The sequence below is a fragment of the Acomys russatus genome, chromosome 2 (assembly GCF_903995435.1).
Source record: "Acomys russatus chromosome 2, mAcoRus1.1, whole genome shotgun sequence".
Lineage (NCBI taxonomy): Eukaryota > Metazoa > Chordata > Mammalia > Rodentia > Muridae > Acomys > Acomys russatus.
Window position 1 is genome coordinate 11,959,002 of NC_067138.1, and position 7,567 is coordinate 11,966,568.

General features: G+C 40.4%; 1 non-coding gene across 1 annotated transcript; it reads left to right on the forward strand.

Annotated features, from left to right (window-relative positions):
- The first annotated feature begins 3,309 nt into the window (after window positions 1–3,309).
- On the forward strand, window positions 3,310–3,457 carry LOC127207637 (small nucleolar RNA SNORA48). The gene has a single exon (XR_007832944.1). It is a non-coding gene; the product is annotated as a small nucleolar RNA SNORA48 (small nucleolar RNA).
- Window positions 3,458–7,567: the final 4,110 nt, after the last annotated feature.

Below are 7,567 nucleotides of genomic sequence, written 5' to 3' on the forward strand. Positions count from 1 at the left end.
TCATATGGGGTTTATTTGCACATGGTGTACTACATTAATTTTTCAGCACAGTTTTTATGTATTTTTATTAAAGTATATGTTTCTTTTGACATTTTTAAAAGCCCTGTTGGTATTGCAGAACCCAGTCCAGGCATTCATTGGTTTGATTCATGCCCGTCTCTTGCTTACTCTTCGTGGTTGTCTTCAGGGAGAGCGATGCAGAAAATCCTGTTGATTCTCTGGTATTCATTGAATATTAAGCTGGGATTTGAAACACTGCTGGGATGTACTGCTCTTTATGCATATATTCCACCAGGCCTGGAACCCTGATGAATTTTTTAATCTTAGTGAAAATAATTTTTGGTATTTTACTACTGAGAATAGATTTGAATTTATCAATTCATTTTTCTTTATAATACTGGATTCTGATTTTTCTTTTCAGAAAGTCCCAGCTATATCGGGGCTTTTTTGAAATTTTATTTTAACATTGGTGATCTACAGGTGATTATACTTATGAATGAATTATTTATCTTAAAATTTAAAGTAATTGTGTTGTGGGGTGTGATGGCTACAACGTGGCTATACCTGGAATGAATTACAGTCCACAATGAAGGGCATGTCTGAGAGATTTTTTCTTTTTTCCTTTTTAGCGTGGTTTGAAGGGGTGGGATGGACCAGTCTGACACCATTTTAAGATAAGAAGCCATCTTGTTAAAGGTCAAAATAAGTTTACTTTTGTTTTCTGTAAATCTTAAATTTGGCAATGTCTTGACCTGTATATATAAATTTTAAATTTGACATGTTCCACACTCTATATACTGACCTCCACCTCAATAAGATAGGATGTTTTGCAAAATAATTTTGAGGAGTTCTTCCAAGTTTTCATGTAACCAAAATCCCTTGGAATGTCCCCCCAGCCCCAGCCTTTCAGTTTGGGGCTATATAAGCCCCACTTTCTTCTATGTTTAATGCTATTTTCTTAAACCCACTTTAGGAAGATAGCCAGGTCTGACAGAAAATACAGCTTGCTTAGTTTGACCAAAAAAATTAGGTTGGTGGGCTTTACTCTTGGGATTAACAAGTGGATCTACTTTTAGTTAGACCTCTGAGGCAGAAAGACACAGCCCTTTGGTCCAGATCTTATCTTGAGGTGGGAAAACACATCTTTAATCTGGGCCACATCTTCCGCTGGAAGCCTTTATAAGGACATAGAAAAAGAAAGATTTTGCCCTTTGCCTTTTTATTCTCACCTTGCTAGCAAGTTTACTCCTTTCCCTGATATTGGAACCTACTTCTTTGGGATTCCAGCATCTATGGAAGACCAGTTGGGACATCTAGCCTTGTGGACTGAGCAACTTTTTGATTCCTGTACTTCATTTATAGCCAGTCATTGCTGGATTACCTGGACCACAGTCTAGTCTATAAGTCATTCCAATAAATTACACACACACACACACACACACACACACACACACACACACACACACACACACACACGTGTGCAATTCATTCTATAAAATCTGCTACTTTCAAGAACCCTGAGGTTTACATGGTTTAAAAAGTTTTCAATGAAGAAAATAGTTGAGGTCAAAGGATGCTGTTATTCAGAATACTCAAGGCCATGGATCCATTCTCCAGCACTGCAAAATCAACCACAAAATATTTTGATATGTATTGCTTTAGCCCCAAAATCACAGTGGGCCCTTTTCTTATATTCATATTTCACATTTAAGCAGTTGTGGACATCTTATCCCAGAGACCCTGTGTTGAGGGAATAGACTCATGGGTGGTGTCATTTTACATTTTACCCATGAGCCCTGTGGACACTGCCAGAACTTAAAGGAATGGCTGTCAAGCAGGGTGTTCTGGTCCTGGAGATGGTCTGCAGGGAAATGTTTGAAAGCAAGCTTTTGGTGTCTCTTAAAGAACAGATGACACCTATTCCCCCACAGTGCAGGGTAAACACAGAAGGAAGAGACCTCATAACTGGAAGAATGGAAGCACTGGCACCAGCTAAGCCTTGTGTTGTAGTCTTCTGCTGACTTATGCTCTCTAGTAAACTGGTGGCCACTGAGGAACTGGCTCTAATTCATCTCAAGACTGAGATAACACTGTGTGTATGTGTATGGGTCATGAAATTCAATAAGGAATCATGAGAGGGGAAAAGAAGAACTTCAGAGGGGGATTGAAAGAAACAGAGGGTAATAAATACATGCAACATTGAAGCAAAACAGGACATATCAGGGGTGGGAGAGGAAATAGCAGGGAAGGATCAGGGGGTGGGGAAAGAGGAGTGGGCAAGAAGATCAACAAGAACAAATCATGTTTGAATTGGTGTATTAATTAAAATAAATGTATTAGTTAAAAACAACTTATCCTTCATGTATCAGTCTATCTATAACATATTATCTCCATCTATATCATCTTATCTATAGGAACATACATAGATCTATCTAATCTATCTATCATCTATCTGTCTATCTATCTATCTATCTATCTATCTATCTATCTATCTATCTATCTGTCATCTATCTTCTAACATCTGTCTAACTCTATATGTCTCTATGTCTTTATCTTTATCTCTGTTTATATAAGTTGTGGTAACAGTGGAATTTGACCCATTCACCTGGCAGCGGTTTTTTTTTTTTTCTAAACAAGAAGCTTTTGTACACAACTACGCACTACAAGTGTTTGTTGTCATTACATTGTATTTTTCTTTGCTCAGCTGAGCTGAAGAGCAGTAGTTTGGATCAAGGCCTTGCTTGAGGGGAACAGAATCTACTCCTTTTACGTGTTTATGTTTGCAGTCAGCTGTCAACAGCGCTCTCTCTTACCGTCCCTTCACTGTAGCATGTGCACTTTGGACACTACACTTCTCCTATCTCTTGACTTCCCATGTTTGGTATGTAATGAAGCATTTAGCCTCCATAGAATGAATTAGAGGGAATGAACAAATGCAGGGTGATAAAGATGCTCCCGCTGCTTGTATTCTCTGAATATTCCTAACTGTTATCAGAGGAACATCCTGCTTGGAGGCCAGTAGCCTTTTGGTACTCATCTAGTTGTAGGCTGCAAGTGTACATTGAGTTTACATCCTCCTCCTCGTTGGTGTTTCAATGTGACCTCTGAGTAGCCCTGTGATTTAATAAGCTTTCAGTCCTGCGCTTCTCTAATAACTTTGTTCCTGCTACATGTCTTCCCACTGCTTTCCTCTAATTTTGTTTTAGCCTGGATAAAAATTTCATTCTATTATATTGGACTATTGTTTTGCACTGTATTGCCTGAGACAGGTTCTATCACACGAAGCACATCTTAAATTTCCCATGCTATAGCTCCCTGGCAACAGGCAAAGAGACACCTTGTTTTTGATGGCTTTGCTCTTATATCAGTCAGGAGCAGAGCAAATGACAGTCCTTTGTTTATCCTAGCTTGATGCCTGGCTTGGTGGTCAAAGCTGTTTTATGTCTAGGGCACATAAAAGTCAAATCAAATTAAATCAAAATCAGTCAGTGCAGTGAGGGAGGAGAAAGATAGACAAAGATCTGTGTTTTTCCATGCCATTCAGCGTGGTTGGGAAAAGATTCCCACAGACATCGCCTCTGTCCCACGTCACAGGCATGCCATAGACCCACAGAGCCCTGGACACCACAATGCAGACAGAGACCTGCAGACTGCCATGTTACTCACAGACCTGCCCACCTGGCACATAGTACAGGAGGCCCCTAGGCACCAGCTTGTTTCCATACCATGCATCATGAACAATGGATGTCACCCAGAGGCTTGTCAACTGCATGGTCAATCTGCAGCAGGAGCCACCACAATGTGCAAATATAATGGTGGACACATAGGACAGAAAGAGAAGTGGAGCGCCTTGAACATTGGAGATAAGGACTCAAGAATGACAGGAGTACCTGGTTATGAGTGGCCAGCCTTGCCATGTTAAAGTTATTTTTAATAAAAACTGTGTTTTTTAGTTTCTTTCTTAACCCAGCTATGACACAAATATGTGAGACTCTATTATATTATTTTAATAAGGTTCAAAACACAATAATTGAGCAATAATCACTCTTTTTTTGTGTGTGGGGCAGTGGTGGCCCATGCCTTTTTTTTTTTACTTTTTATTTTTTTATTTATTATAATTTATTCACATTACATCCTGATTGTTATCGTCTTATCTTTCCATACCAACCTTCCCTTCCTCTTCTGCCCTATTCTTGTCCCTTAGATTTATGACTTCTGATCGGAGTGGGGCCTCCTCCCCCACTGTTTGGTCATAGCCTATCAGGTCTCATCAGGATAGTCTGCACTTATTCCTCTCTGTGCCTGCTGAGCCTACCCACCAAGGGGAACCAGAGTTCATGTAAAAATTACTCCCTACCCTCCCCACAATGGTAGAGAATGAGCTCTCTACTGGGTAGATCTGAACAGGGGTTAGCAGCTTCCAAAATAAAAAAATGACGGAGATAGTTTACTGCCTGAACAGTCACCCAACACTCTCTACAACGTTGGAGTCTCATCTTTAGCCTTCCAGCCCAATATCTCTGCCAGACTTATTCGTGAGGCAGGTAGTATTGAGTACTTGCTTACCCCATCTTTGCAGAGTTTGGCTGTCGACTGTGCCTGCATCTAAGCTTGCCCATTTTTAGGTAGAATTCCTTCTGTGGCAGAAACCAAGACATTTTGCCCAGTGGCTTGTTTGCCACATTTGAAGCCAACTCCACAAGAAGGCTCTTTGATGCTCATCATCTTCTTTGAGGTTGGCTGGGTTTTGTCAGGAGTTAACTTGTCTTTTTGTCAAAGAATCTTTAGAATAATAAAAACATCTTTAAATGCCATATTCTGTGGGTCTGTGAGGCCTTTGAAGACTTTCTTTAACTATTTTACCTTATATATCTAAAGAATCACATCTATCTGTTAGATTTAGGATACATATTCTTGTGCTAAATCAGACTAGTATTTGACATGACCATGATTTGTATCAGTATACAAATTTGTATACCAATGACTTAGAGATAACCTTCTTTGTGAGTAACATTAAGGCCTTGAATTAAGGAGTAGGTTCAAGGAGTGGAATAGCTGGGTCTTGAGGAAGCCCTATTCCCATTTTTCTGAGATAGCACCAGATAGATTTCCAAAGTGGCTGTACTAGTTTGCATTCCCACCAGCAATGAAGAAGTGTTCCTCTCTCCCCACATCCTCACCAGCATGTGGTGTCGCTTGAGTTTTTGATCTTAGCCATTCTGAGGGGTGTAAGATGGAATCTCAGAGTTGTTTTGATTTGCATTTCCCTGATGACTAATACAAGAGGTTAACTTTAAACCCCTTCCCAGATCTAGCCAATGGACAGGACATTCTCCACAGTTGAGTGGAGAGTGTGATATGACTTTCTCATGTACTCTGGTGCCTCACATTTGACCATGTTCCCTGGAGGGGGAGACCTGGTGGCACTCAGAGGAAGAACAGCAGGTAGCCAAGAAGAGACTTGATACCCTATGAGAATATATAGGGGGAGGTAATCCCCCTCAGGAACAGTCATAGGGGAGGGGAATAATGGGAAAATGGGGGGGGGGGAGGAATGGGAGGATACAAGGGATAAACATTGAGATGTAACAAGAATAAATTAATAAAAAGAAAGGAGTAGGTTCAATTATCTACTTTTTGTTCTATTCTACCTCTATATTTCTATATGCTCCTTTCTTTCTTTTCAGCTCTTATCTCCTTACCTATGGATGAAAGATAAAAGAGAAGAGAGACATCCCTTAGTTCAGCCTAGTTTTCTTTCTCTATAAGACCAATAATAACTTATAACCACCTACCAATGAAAATAAGCATTTGTACACCAAGAGAGCAAACAGAAACTTACCCAACTCCCCTTAGAGGGAATGAGACATCATTCTCTTAAGGTTTCTTCAGGCTAATTGGGGCATATAATACCTTAGAAGGGGCCAAAAAATTGGGGAAAATGGTTAAGCAAGGCAAGGACTGCATTTGTGGTCCAGTTTCTAAATGTTGAGAGATTCCAGGCTTAATAGGAGTCCTGTCTGGGACAGATTGAAATGCTGGACCAAATGGGATCAAAAGCTTTCTATGCTGTCTGGAAAGCTGTCCAGTTCTGATGCATAACAGCAACAGAGGCGTCTGGGGCTTGAGCAAAGAGGATGCAGGATGTCAGTGTCCAGCATGCTGAGAGGAATGAATCCTCTCAGGTCTGATCCAGTGTCAGTGTCTGGTTCTTCTATTCTGAGAACATAACTTCTCGCAAGCATTATACAGCTCTAACATTATAATTATGATGTGTGTGGGATGTACAGAGCAATTAAGACTAATTCTCTGTTCACTGTATGAGCAGAAGTAAGACATCTACAAATCTTCCTTCATGCCATACCAAGAATGGCCTCTAGTAATAAGTCACAGAGAGTATGTGGCCAACAAGAAGCCTCTCTATGTAGTACATTTGTATCTCTGCCAGTCTCAGAACTATTTCCATGTAGTGGGATTAGCAATATAAGTTACTCCTTGTTCTGAAGTTTGAATTATTTACAGCTGAATTGCCACCCCTTCTCTCAACATCTTCTGATCCTACCCCCTCCCTCATCATCTCCCAATCCCACCCACTCCCTCATCCCCTTTCCTCCTTCCTCTGGTCTTTAGAAAGGGCAGCCTTCCTTCCCTGACATCTGCCCTCAGCTTATCTAGTGTGCCCTGTACTACATATAACCTCTCCCTCTGTGGCCTGGCAAAGCCATACTATACTCTCAGCATTCTGCCCAGTATCCAGCTTCAAATCTCAGTAACTGCCTCTATTCCACGGTGGGTGGAATCTCTCAGAGGACTTCTATGTTGGGCTAAAATCCATATATAAATGAGTATATACCATTCGTATCTTTTTGAGTCTGAGTTATCTCACTTAGGATGATCATTTCTAGTTCCATCCATTTGCCTGCAAATTTCAATATTTCCTTGTTTTTAAAAGCTGAATAGTATTCCATTGTGTAGGTGTACCACAGTTTCTTTATACATTCTTCAGTTGAGGGAACACATAGGTTGTTTCCAGATTCTGACTATTACAAATAAAGCTGCTATGAACATAGTTGAGCAAATGTCCTTGTTGTATGGTGGAGCATCTTTCAGGTATATGCCCAGGAGTGGTGTGGGTGTGTCCTGATGTATCATTATTTCCAGTTTCCTGAGGAAGCACCAGATTGATTTGTAAAGTGATTGTACAAGTTTGCACTCCAACCAGCAGTGAAGGAGTGTTTCCCTTTCTCCACATCCTTGCCAGTGTGTGCTGTCACCTGAGTTTCTTATCTTAGCCATTCAGATAGGTGGAAGATGGACTCTCAGAGCAGCTTTGATTTGCAATTCCCTGATAACTAGGGATGTTGATAATTTCTTTAAATATTCTTCAGCCATTTGATATTCCTCTCTTAAAAGTTCTCTGTTTAGTTCTGTTCCTCATTGATTAATCAGATTGTTTGGTTTTGTGGTGTTTAATTTCTTAAATTCTTTGTCAGATGTAAGGTTGGTGAAGATCTTTCCCCAGTCTCTAGGCTGTTGTTTTGTTCTGTTGACAATGTACTGCACCTTA